The following is a 13,026-nucleotide window of genomic DNA, read 5'->3' as shown; positions in this document are numbered from 1 at the left end:
ATGGTTTTTACATTTTATAAAAATTCAGAACAAAATATAACAGATAACAATAACAACAAAAAACAAAGAATATGTGTCAGAGACCATATGCGGTTCACAGAGCATAAAATATTTACTGTTTGATTCATCACAGAAAAATTTTATTGACCCTTTTTAGACATAAGTTAACTTTTAGAGCAGAATTAGTATTATGGCATTTCACTTGTCATTGGCAGTGCTTTCATTTCTTTACACAGATCCAGGCTTTTGTATCATGTTTCTTCTATCTGAAGAACTTCCTTCTACATTTCTTTTAGAGCAGGTACACTGGAAATCGATTTTTTCATTTTGCTTGATGAACATATTTTCATTTCTCCTTAATTTTATTTTATTTATTTATTTTTTTAAAATATGGAACATGTCACAGATTTGCTTGCCATCCTCATGCAGGGGCTATGCTAATCTTCTCTGTGTCTTTCCAATTTTAGTGTATGTACTGCTGAAACAGACACTTTTCTTTTTTTTAATGATTTTTTTATTATATTATGTTAGTCACCATACAGTACATCCCCGGTTTCTGATGTAAAGTTCGATGATTCATTACTTGCATATAACACCCAGTGCACGATGCAATACGTGCCCTCCTTACTACCCATCACTGGCAAACAGACACTCTTCTTAACTTTAAAAAGGTGTTTTATTGAACATGTAATTGATCGTTTTGTTCCATTCATCCCTTTAAATATGTCACTGTATTGTCTTCAGGCTTGTCTAATTTCTGATGAAAGTCTTCTGTAATTCTCATATTTGTTTCTTTCTATGTAGTGTCTTCCCCTTCCCTGTGGCTGCCTTCAAGATTTTATCTTTATCTTTGGTTTTCAAGAGTTTAAATATAATATGTTTATATATTTTTTAAGGAGTGGGTGTATTTATTCTATTTGGTACTCTTTGAGGGTTTGGGTCTGTGTTTTGGTGTCTGTCATTAATTTTTGGCCATTATCTGTTCAAATATGTTTTTCTGCCCTGTTCCTCTTCTTTCCTCCTGGGATTTCACATGAATGTATATTAGACTATTTTATATTATACAACAGCTTTTGGGTGCTCTGTTTTCTTTTTCCCCCACTAATTTTTCTTTTTGTGTTTTAGTTTACAGAACTTATATTGAACTATCTTTCAGCTTAGTGATTATTTCCTCAACTGTATTGATTCTATTTTTGAGGCCATTAAAGCATTTTCTTTTAAAAAATTATTATTATTGGGGCGCCTGGGTGGCTCAGTCATTAAGCGTCTGCCTTCAGCTCAGGGCGTGATCCTGGAGTCCTGGGATAGAGCCCCGCATCAGGCTCCTCTGCTAGGAGCCTGCTTCTTCCTCTCCCACTCCCCCTGCCTGTGTTCCCTCTCTCACTGGCTGTCTCTCTCTCTGTCAAATGAATAAATAAAATCTTTAAAAATATTATTATTATTATTAAAGATTTTATTTATTTATTTGTCAGAAAGATAGCACAAGCAGGGGGAGTGGCAGACAGAGGGAGAAGCGGGCTCCCATACCCTGAGATATTGACCTGCTTAACTGACTGAACCACCCAGGCATCCCCATTAAAGCATTTTCAACTCTTTTATTATACTTTTCATTTTTAGCATTCCCATTGACTTCTTCCTCATGTTTTTTTATGTCTCTGCTGAAGTTCCCCATCTGATCATGCGTGCAGAATACTTTTTCCACTTTTTAAAACATGTTAATTAAAGTTATTTTAAATTTCCTGTCTGATAGTTTCAACATTTGTGTTATATTGAAATCTGTTCTTGTTGATCATATTTTTTTTTCTTTTCTTCCCACCTCCCTTGCTTATATGTATGTTTTATGCTTTTTATTTTTAAGATGACATCTTCTATAGGACAGTGAAAGCTAATGTAACTAGTGTTATTGCCTGGGAATGGATATACTTCTCTTCATTTTCCTGAGTTAGTATGGGAATTTGAGCCTATTTAAGTTGAGCTGTGTTTGGGTTTTCTTATTGCTGTGGTCACTCTCATTGTAATAGGAGCTTTAAATTCTTGTTGTGTTATGTTCGTTTTAGAGTGAGGTTGTCATATTAGTCTGTGCTCAACATTTAGCAATTCTTTAAAAATTTTGAATAGTGTCCATTGTCCTCTGCAAATAAACAGGTGCTTGTGTCCTATCTCTCCTTAGAGGTATCTGTTATTCTTTAAGTTTTGGGTTAGTTGTTTTGTTCTGCAATCTCAGATATCTTATTTACTCAAGAAAAATTGTGATTTCACAAATGACTCCGAAATTTTTGTTGTCAGGTGAGAGCAATGTCCTTTCCAGATTTTTACAAACCAATCAGAAACTTAAAATCTCATGAAGGCCATTTTGAGTCTTTGATTCTCATTTATGGTCTGTCCAATCTCATTCAAATTATGAAATTTCTATGACTCATAGTTTTCTGATCTATTAAAGGCAAATAGCAATACTTACCTCCTAGGTTGTTGCTTAGGATTAAGTTAAAGATAAAAAATACTTATGGCCACAGTGCCTGTCATGAATCAGTACATTTTATTTTTTTAAATTTTTTATTATGTTATGTTAGTCACCATACAGTATACATTAGTTTTTGATGTAGTGTTCCATGATTCATTGCTTGTGTTTAACACCCAGTACTCCATGCAATACATGCCCTCCTTAATACCCATCACTGGCCTATCCCAATTTCCCAACCCTCCCCTCTTAAGGCCCTCAGTTTGTTTCCCAGAGTCCATAGTCTCTCGTGGTTCATTCCCCCTTCTGTTTACCCCCCCTTCATTCTTCCCTTCCTTCTCCTACCAATCTCCCTGCTATTTCTTATGTCCCATTAATGAGTGAAACTATATGATAATTGTCTTTCTCTGCTTGACTTATTTCACTTAGGATACTCTCCTCCAGTCCCATCCATGTTGCTGCAAATGTTGGGTAATCATTCTTTCAGATGGCTGAGTAATATTCCATTGTATATATGGACCACATCTTCCATTTGCCTGTTGAAGGGCATCTCGACTCCTTCCACAGTTAAGCTATTGTGGACAATGCTGCTATGAACGTTGGGGTATATATGGCCTTTCTCTTCACTATGTCTGTATCGTTGGGGTAAATACCCAGTAGTGCAATTGCTGGATCTATTTTTAACTTTTTGAGGGACCTCCACACTGTTTTCCAAAGTGGCTATACTAACTTGCATTCCCACCAACAGTGTAAGAGGGTTCCCCTTTCTCCACATCCTCTCCAATATTTGTTGTTTCTTGCTTTGTTCATTCTTGCCACTCTAACTGGCATAAGGTGATATCTTAAGGTGGTTTTGATTTGAATTTCCATGATGGCTAATGATGTTGAACATTTTTTCATGTGTCTGTTAGCCATTTGTAGGTCTTCATTGGAAAAGTGTCTGTTCATATCTTCTGCCCATTTTATGATTTGATCATTCGTTTTTCGTGTATTGAGTTTGAGAAGTTCTTTATAGATCTTGGATACCAGCCTTTTATCTGTACTGTCATTTGCAAAAATCTTCTCCCATTCTGTGGGTTGCCTCTGAGTTTCGTTGACTGTGTCCTTTGCTATGCAGAAGCTTTTTATCTTGATGAAGTCCCACAAGTTCATTTTTTCTTTTGTTTCTCTTGCCTTTGGAGATGTGTCATGAAAGAAGTTGCTGTGGCCGATGTCAAAGAGGTTGCAGCCTATGTTGTCCTCTAGGATTTTGATGGATTCCTGTCTCACATCAAGGATTTTCATCCATTTGGAGTTTATCTTTGAATATGGTGTGAGAGAGTGGTCACGTTTCATTCTTTTGCATATAGCTGTCCAATTTTCCCAGCACCATTTATTGAAGAGACTTTTTTCCACTGGATGTTTTTTCTTGCTTTCTCAAAGATTAGTTGCCCAAAGAAACGAGGATCCATTTCTGGGCTCTCTATTCTGTTCCATTGGTCTATGTGTCTGTTTTTGTGCCAGTACCATGCTGTCTTTGTGATCACAGCTTTGTAGTATAGCTTGATGCCCCCAGCTTTGTTTTCCCTTTTCAACAATTCCTTGGTGATTCGGGTGTTTTCTGATTCCACACAAATTTAAGGGCTCTTTGTTCCAGCTCTTTGAAAAATGTCATTGGTATTTTGATTGTGATGGCATTGAAAGTGTAGATTGCTCTGGGTAGCATAGACATTTTAACTATGTTTATTCTTCTGATCCATGAGCATGGAATATTTTTCCATCATTTTGTGTCTTCTTCAATGTCTTTCAAGAGTGCTCTNTTGCTTTCTCAAAGATTAGTTGCTCAAAGAAACGAGGATCCATTTCTGGGCTCTCTATTCTGTTCCATTGGTCTATGTGTCTGTTTTTGTGCCAGTACCATGCTGTCTTTGTGATCACAGCTTTGTAGTATAGCTTGATGCCCCCAGCTTTGTTTTCCCTTTTCAACAATTCCTTGGTGATTCGGGTGTTTTCTGATTCCACACAAATTTAAGGGCTCTTTGTTCCAGCTCTTTGAAAAATGTCATTGGTATTTTGATTGTGATGGCATTGAAAGTGTAGATTGCTCTGGGTAGCATAGACATTTTAACTATGTTTATTCTTCTGATCCATGAGCATGGAATATTTTTCCATCATTTTGTGTCTTCTTCAATGTCTTTCAAGAGTGCTCTGTAGTTTCTAGAATATAGATCCTTTACGTCTCTGGTTGAGGTAATTCTGGGATATCATATGATTTTTGGTGCTATTGTAAATGGAATGGTTTCCCTAATTTCTCTTTTTTTCAGTCTCATTGTTAATGTATAGAAATGCAACTGATTTCGGAGCATTGATTTTGTATCCTGCCACATTAGTGAATTGTTTTATGAGTTCTAGTAATTTGGGTGTGGAGTCTCTTGGATATTCCATATAGAGTATCATGTCATCTTCAAAGAGAGACAGTTTGGCTTCTTCTTTGCCAATTTGAATACAATTTATTCCTCTTTGTTGTCTGATTGCTGTTGCAAGGACTCCTTATATTATGTTGAACAATAATGGCGAGAGTGGGCATCCTTGTCATGTTCCTGATCTTAAAGGAAATGCTTTCAGCTTTTCCCCATTGAGAATGATATTCGCTATAGGCTTTTCATAGATGGTTTTTATGAAATTGAGGAATTTACCCTCTATCCTACACTCTGAAGGGTTTTAATCAGGAAAGTTTGCTGTATTTTGTCAAATGCTTTTTCTGCATCAATGAAAGAATCATATGGTTCTTGACTCTTTTCGTTTTGATGTGATCTATCACGCTGATCAATTTGCAAATGTTGAACCACCCTTGCATCCCAGGGATGAATCTCACTTGGTCGTGATGGATATCCTTTTAATGTGCTGTTGGATCCTATTAGCTAGGATCTTGTTGAGAATTTTGGCATCTATACTCATCAGGGATATCAGTCTGTAATTCTCCTTTTTGATGGGGTCTTTGTGTGGTTTGGGGATCAAGGTAATACTGTCCTCATAGAATGAGTTTGGTAGTTTTCCTTCTGTTTCTATTTTTGGAAAAAGCTTCAAAAGAATAGGTATTGTTTCTTCTTTGAATATTTGGTAGAATTCCCCAGGGAATCCGTCAGGCCCTGTACTCTTGTTTTTGATCATTGCTTCAAATCTTCATAATTAACTGGTCTGTTTCAATAGTCAATTTCTTCCTGTTTATAGTAGTTTATGGTAGTTTATAGATTTCCAGGAAGGCATCCATTTCTTCCAGGTTGTTTGATTTATTGGCATAAAGCTGTTGATAAAAGTTTCTAGTGATCCTTCCTATTTCATTGGTGTTGGTTGTGATCTCTCCCCGTTCATTCATAATTTTATTAATTTGGGTCCTTTCTCTCTTCTTTTGAATAAGTCTGGCCAGTGGTTTATCGATCTTATTTATTTTTTCAAAGAACCAGCTTCTCATTCTGTTGATCTGCTCTACCGTGCTCCTGGTTTCTAATTCATTGATCTCTGCTCTAATCTTGATCAACTGCCTTCTTGTGCATGGGTTAGACCTGTTCTTCTATTCCAGCTCCATCTTCTTGAGGTGAGAGTATAAAAACTGCATTTTAGATTTTTCTATTCTTTTTGAGTGAGGCTTGGATGGCTATGTATTTTCCCCTCAGGACAGCCTTTGTAGTGTCCCATAAGTTTTGGACTGATGTGTTTTTGTTCTCATTGGTTTCCGTAAATTGCTTAAGCTCTTCTTTAATTCCCTGGTTTACCCAATCATTCTTAAGTAGGATGGTTCTTAGTTTCCAAGTGTTTGAGTTTCTTCCAAATTTTTCCTTGTGATTGAGTTTCAGTTTCGAAGCATTGTGGTCTGAGAATATGCAGGGAATAATCTCAGTCGTTTGGAACCTATTGAGACCTGTTTTGTGACCCAGTATATGATCTATTCTGGAGACAGTTCCCTGTGCATTAGAAAAGAATGGGTATTCTGTTGTTCTGGGGTGTAGTGTTCTGTGTATATCTATGAGGTCCACCTGGTCCAGTATGTCATTCAAAGCTCTTATTTCTTTTTTGATTTTCTGCTTCGGTGATCTGTCTATTGCTGAAAGCAGAGTGTTGAGGTCCCCTACTATTAATGTATTATTATCTATATGTCTCTTTATTCTGGTTAAGTGTTGGCTTGTGTATCTAGCTTCTCCCCTGTTGGGGGCATAGATAGTTATAATTGTCATATCCACTTGTTGGATACATCCTTTAAGAATAATATAATGTCCTTCTGTATCTCTAACTGCAGTCTTTAGTTTAAAATCTCATCTTTCTCATATGAGAATTGCTTCCCCAGCTTTCATTTGAGGTCCGTTGGCATGGAAAATTGTTCTCAATCCCTTCACTTTCAGTTTGGATGTATCTTTAGGTTCAAAATGAGTCTCTTATAGAGAGCAAATGGATGGGTCATGTCTTTTTATCCAATCTGCAACACCAAGGCATTTTGTGAGGAGCATTTAGGCCTTTCACATTGAGAGTGATTATTGAGACATATGATTTTAATGATGTCATGTTGCCTGTGAAGTCTTTGTTTCTATAGATTATAAATTTCTGTTTTGTATCAGTCTTGGGGTCTTTTTTCTTTTATAGAACCCACTTAATATTTCTTGTAGAGCTGGCTTAGTGGTCACATATTCTTTCAGTTTCTGCTGGTCTTGGAAGGTCCTTGTCTCTCCACCCATTCTGAATGACAGCTTTGCTGGATAAAGGATCCTTGGCTGCATGTTCTTCTCACTTAGTTCTCTGAATATGTCTTGCCAGCTTTTTCTGGCTTGCCAGGTCTCTGTAGACAGGTCTGACGTTATTCTGATGTTCCTCCCTCTGTAGGTGAGGATTCTCTTCCCCGTGGCCATTTTTAAGATTATATCCTTGGATCTAAGATTTGTGAATTGTATTGTTATGTGACATAGTGTTGGTCTATTCTCATTGATCTTGGGAGAGGTCCTTTCTGCCTCTTGGACATGAATGCTTGCTTCCTTTGCCAGATTAAGGAAGTTCTTAGCTACAATTTGTTCAAATATCTCTTCTAGACCTCTCTCCACGCCCTTGGGGATGCCAATGATTCTGACATTGGAACGTTTCATTGAGTCAGTAATCTTCTGTAATCTACATTCTTGAGATTGGATTTTTTTGAGCCTAGTTCCCATTTTTTCCTTCTTTTCTATCATCCCATCTTCCAACTCACTAATTCGTTCTTCTGCCTCATTTACCTTGGCTGTCAGAGCATCCAGTTTAGACTGCATTTGATTCATAGCATTTTTAATTTCTTCCAGATTCACTCTCATTTCTGCCCTTAGAGCTTCTATATTCTCGTTAATATTTTTGTTAATATTTTTTTCAAGCCTACACATCATCTTGACCATTGTTACTCTGAACTCCATTTCTGACAATTTGGTTATATCCATATCCATTAGCTCTGTGGCAGAGGCCACAGTCTCTGTTTCTTTCCTTTGTTGGAGGTTCCTCCTCCTTGTCATTCTGATGAGGAGTGGTTGTGGGGATGTACAGAGCCCAAATTATTGACCAGGTCCCAGGCAGTGTGCACCTGTTTTATAGGGACCTTAGGGATGTGGGCTTCTTGTTTTTTCAGTCTGCCTTCTGCGGGAGAGGCCTGCCACACTGCTACTCAGGCAACCCTGTTTGGGTAGAGTGCCCTGTCCCCTGTGAAAGGGGGTGGGGATGGGCACAATGTGAACCGGTATTTCCAGGCTTTTGTTCTCTGGTAGCTTTCTGCGACTCTTCTGAGAATCAGAGCAGCAGTGGCTGTATCCTTGTCTCTGTCTCAGAACAGAGAGATCACAGTCTGCTCTTTACAGAGCTCTCTTGACCACTTTAACTCTTTTTCTGTTGGTGCTGCTAAAAACCCTGTAGCATCCCAGGTTGTGTGCCCCACAGCCAGTCTCCCAGTCTTCTCTCCCAGGGCCAGCTCATCTCTGTCCTTTGTTCTTCTAACACTTCCAGCCACCCATGGTTCCCACGTGCTCTCCCAAGCTCCCTGTTTCAGTGTGGTTTGTGCGCATTCTGGAGCTCCGGTTTGCAATCTGGTCGCGGGTGTGCTCCTGAGCTCCCGGTCTCAGTCAGCTTTCTCAGTGGCTACCGGTCTGAGAATCTGGCCCGCTCCCCAGTGCAGGTGGCTACTGCTTCCTGGCACCCGAGTGCAGCGGTTCCCTCCCCCTTCCGTTTATCTTCCGATATCTGTGCATGGATTCAGGGCTCCCTACTTTGTACCTCAATACCCAGCACCAGAGATGTTCTTTTGTAGAAATCCAGATGTATCTTCCTACGTCTCGGGCTGATTTCGTGGGTGTCCAGGATGATCTGGTAGATATCCAGCTCGATTCAGGGGACCAGCTGAAAAAAGGTCCCCTTACTCCTCCACCATCTTTTTTTCTCCCCCAATCAGTACATTTTCAATGTCCTTTGTCACCTAATGAAATATATTAAGGATATTTTACAAATAGAAATGCTTTTAAATGACACTTGCGTCAACCTGCAGTATAAACAACATAGCCTGATTTGCCTGTTTTAATCAAGGAATGAACATCATTGTTATAAATTTGGAGAGAATTTTTCAGAATACTGAAATCTGTGGTTGGAGTTGGAAGTAAATGGTTGCTTTCCTGGCCATCCCCCTTTGTTTCTCTCTGTAGCATCTCCTGAAAGATTGTCTTTGCTGGTGAACATGCTGTCTACTGAGATAGCTCTTCTCTTTCAAGCAGGTCTGCGGGGTCCTAGGATTTCTTTCTTTGAGCTGAAGTTCTGTCTCCTCTGGCTTCCACTCTTGGTCCTGATGCTAGTCCTAAATCTTTATTGCCATTGTGTCCCTCCTTTATGTGAAAATTGCTCTTCCATCCTCTCTGAATCTTTTTGCCTTCAGGAGAAACCCCCCCAGTTTTTAACTTTTATTCATGTGACAGCATGTCCTGACTCATAGTCACATGCCACCAAGTTTCTTCTGCTCAATTCCCTCTACAGGTGGGACTCTAAGAACTGAGCCTCGTACTCCAGGGGAGCACTGACCCAAGCTGAGTTGACCAAGATTCTACCTCTGTTGTTCCAGGCACTAACTATTGTGCAGCCAAAGTTTGTGCTAATCATTGCAGAGTCAATATTTCTGCTGACTCTTTGAGTTAAGACCCAAAGTGTCAAACATGCTGCTTATAGCTGTTGGATTTTACCCCAGGGACATCTCATATTTATCTTTGTTTACTGCTATCCTAATTGGATTTAACCTATTTCTCCAGCATATCACAGTCATTTTGGTTATTCATCCTGTTCTTCATCGCATGCTTTCCTCCCTATGGCTTCTTTACATCTGTGGGCGTGATGAGATTAACTGACTTATCCATCCTCTAGTATAGGCCAGATCCAGAGGCAGCTTGGGTTCCTTCAACCGCTCGCTGTACTGGCCACTTCAAGGCTTCAGGGAACCCTGCCCCACCCCAGCTTTTTGATAGCCTGACAGGCTCATGGACATAGCCAGCACTTTTGGTTCATGCTCTTGACAATTTACTTGCCTTGTGCTCCTTATTAATGCTCCTTGTGTTTTTCTATCAGTGTCTGCTTCTCCCCAGCAACTCCTAGCATAACTTTTCTTGATGTTCTCCTCCAGTTGTCCACTCCCACAGTGGTAGAGAGACTTGGTTAAAGGGGGTCTACCACTGGGACTGTCCTGAGTTGTCTCATTATTCCCTGCACCAGTCCAGCTGACTTTGAGATCATCTGTCCTTCAGAGTTCCAAGTTCTAGTCTAGTAGTACCTTTTTTTTAATGTATGGCTATTACCCTCCCCCCTCAGTCCTGGCACACCCTAAACTCCAGCCCTGACTCATGTGCCACTTCATTCCTCACATATTTCTTGAAAGCAGCTTTCACATGACTTTATACAAGCCAGTGATGATTCAGTGCCTAAGAGGACAACATAAAAAATGGGGTCTGAAGACACTTGTCAGAAACCTCCCCCAGGCAGTCCTATGGGTTACCTATTATAAAAGGTGACTGAGGCAGGTCACAACTGTCTTAGGTCTCCTGACTCATTTAGGTTATCCTTCTAACCCTTTACTTCTGAGATCATTTTCCAGAAATGACAAGACATAAGTATAATAGGAACTGGGGAATCTTGCTTTCCTCATTTCATCAATTTTATGTCATCAGCCCAACTTTAGTTCTGGCTCTCCTCAACTTCTTGCTGTGAAAAAATACTACTTCCCCGGTACCTACACTTATAGTTTAGACATTTGAGCTTGTTTGATACCTGCTTGGCTTGAGGTTCTTTTTTTCCCTTTTCTGGTCTGAGGACCATTCCTTGTGTCTGAGCAAGATAGAACAAAATTAGAAGTCATAAATTAGTATAAGAATTTTCTAACAAGGGAAAGAGACCTGAGACCAGTTTCTTGTAGAAAAGGCTAAAGCGTATTCATTTATTTCACAACTAGGAGGGAGTGAGGGGGAAGGAAGTTCTCTGAGGTAGCTGAGGGGTCAGAGAACATAGGGCAGGGGAGGGTTAGGAGACTGTCAAGGTGAAACTTCTTTCTCTGACATTCAGTGCTTTGCTGGGGTCCTTTCTTCCTAGCTCCATTTGGCTCCTTCTCCTTAAATTGTGCATGTGTCTGAAACCAGAGCACCCTTCTTTCAGTTCATTTAGGAGAAATGCACAGGTGGAAGCTATAACAGTGCACTTTAAAGCTATTTAAAATTATTTATAGAACACCAACTATGTGCCAGGCCCTTGTAAAGTTCTGGGGGTTGTGGAGATGAGTAACATAGTCCCATCTTCAAGAAGCTTGGGGTCCTGTGGGGACAATGAGCCAACGGACACAACCCAGCAATTGTGTGATGTGGTAAGTGGTATGGGCATAGTGTAGCGGGAGCAGGAGAGGGTCAGCTGGGATGGGTCAGGGAGGTTTCCATGCACAGTGAGCAAGCCTAAGATCAGATCACCATGCCAAGTGGGAAGAGAAACTGGATCCTTGCATTGACCTACAGACCATTCTTCAGGGACACATGTCTCCTCTGAAGCTCCTTCCCCAGCCTCTGTCTTCTCATCTCCCACCCAACATACACTTCTTGTTTCTCGCTATTTAATTTCTTAACAGAAGCCCTTTAAGTGGTGATCCAGACATCTCAGATCTCCCCACTGGCAAGTGTGGAAGGGGATGGGGGCAGAGGGGCTTCACACTGCTGGCACAGTATAAGTTCGCATACTATCTGGTGAAGCCTGTAAGGGCATAGATGCCTGCAGCCCTGGCATCCCACCCATAGGTCTCTGCCCTGGAGAAACACCAATGAGGGCCCCAGATGGCACAGGACTGTTCTTTACAGCATTACTGCAGGGTCCTGCACACCAGCAATAAACAGAGGGATAAATGGGGGCAAGTGCATACAGTAGGATCTTGCAGAGAAGTTAAAATAGATGTGTACTTACCCACCTCAGCAAGTCTTATAATCATCATGTGGAGAAAAGGAGCATGTTCTGGAGAGATTAAGGCAGTGTGATACCAGTTATATACAGATGAAAACCCATCAAAATGATACTTTAAAATGTTTCTGGATGAATAAGTATGTAGTAAAAACATCAAAACATGCATGACAATAATAAAGAGTAAGTTCCCAATAGACTTTGGTGAGGGAGGAAGGAGTGGAGATTGAGGAGAGGTCTGCAGGAGACTTTGAATGTGTCTATAATGTCTAAATTCTTAAAATTAAAAGAAAGTCTCCACTCCACACATCACTAGCTACTGACCTTTCTCTCCTCCCCTTTATAGCTGAATTTCTCCAAAGAATAGTCTAGACATTCTGTCTCCTTGTTCTCAAATCTCACACATTCCTTCATCTACCCTCATCTGGTGTCTGGCCCCCACAAGACATGGGAACAGCTGTTGCCAAGACCCCCAGTGACCTCCAGGTCACTTAATCTGACAGGGAGCAGCAAAATGTTGTACACATGCACACACACACACACACACACACACACGCACACACCGTTTCAAGCATAGAAAGCCAGCAAATGTGTCATCCAGTTTTAGCAAATCTTAACATTGTTGCTTATCTGCTTCAGATTGTCTTCTAAAATCTTCCCTCTGCCACCCACAGCCTCATCTCATGGGTTTCCCTCTTCAAGCTCCTGAGTCTAGTGCTTCTCCTTCATCCCACCCCACCTTCACTCAGGCTGTAGAGGTTGCATGGTGGCACAGCCACCCCAAGATGTGGTTCCATCCAGGCCCCACCACTGACCAGTCCTGTGACCTCAACAGGTTCTAAATAGTCTGTGCCTCAGTTTCCTCATCCCAGGTTTATTGGGGATTAAATGACCTAACACACGTGAAACTCATGGAACAGAGCAGACCACAGAGGTGAGGATGCATTGTGGCACGCTGAGGGTCTGTGCACTCTCCTTCTGGCTGCAGAGTCAGCATCTGAGAGTGCACACATCCATCCTCCCTCCTCCAGCATGTCTTATCCTGAGGGCAGAGACAGGCTTCCAAAACTCAAACCTGCCTAGGTCACCACTCCAGCTTAATATACTTCGGTCTTCTCTCCACTGTT

General features: G+C 40.6%; 1 non-coding gene across 1 annotated transcript; it reads right to left on the bottom strand.

Annotated features, from left to right (window-relative positions):
- Positions 1-384: 384 nt before the first annotated feature.
- Positions 385-489, bottom strand: LOC117801197. The gene has a single exon (XR_004623729.1). It is a non-coding gene; the product is annotated as a U6 spliceosomal RNA (small nuclear RNA).
- Between the last annotated feature and the right edge of the window lie 12,537 nt (positions 490-13,026).

Source organism: Ailuropoda melanoleuca, chromosome 2 (assembly GCF_002007445.2).
Source record: "Ailuropoda melanoleuca isolate Jingjing chromosome 2, ASM200744v2, whole genome shotgun sequence".
Taxonomy (NCBI): domain Eukaryota; kingdom Metazoa; phylum Chordata; class Mammalia; order Carnivora; family Ursidae; genus Ailuropoda; species Ailuropoda melanoleuca.
This window is presented reverse-complemented; position numbering and strand designations above follow the sequence as displayed.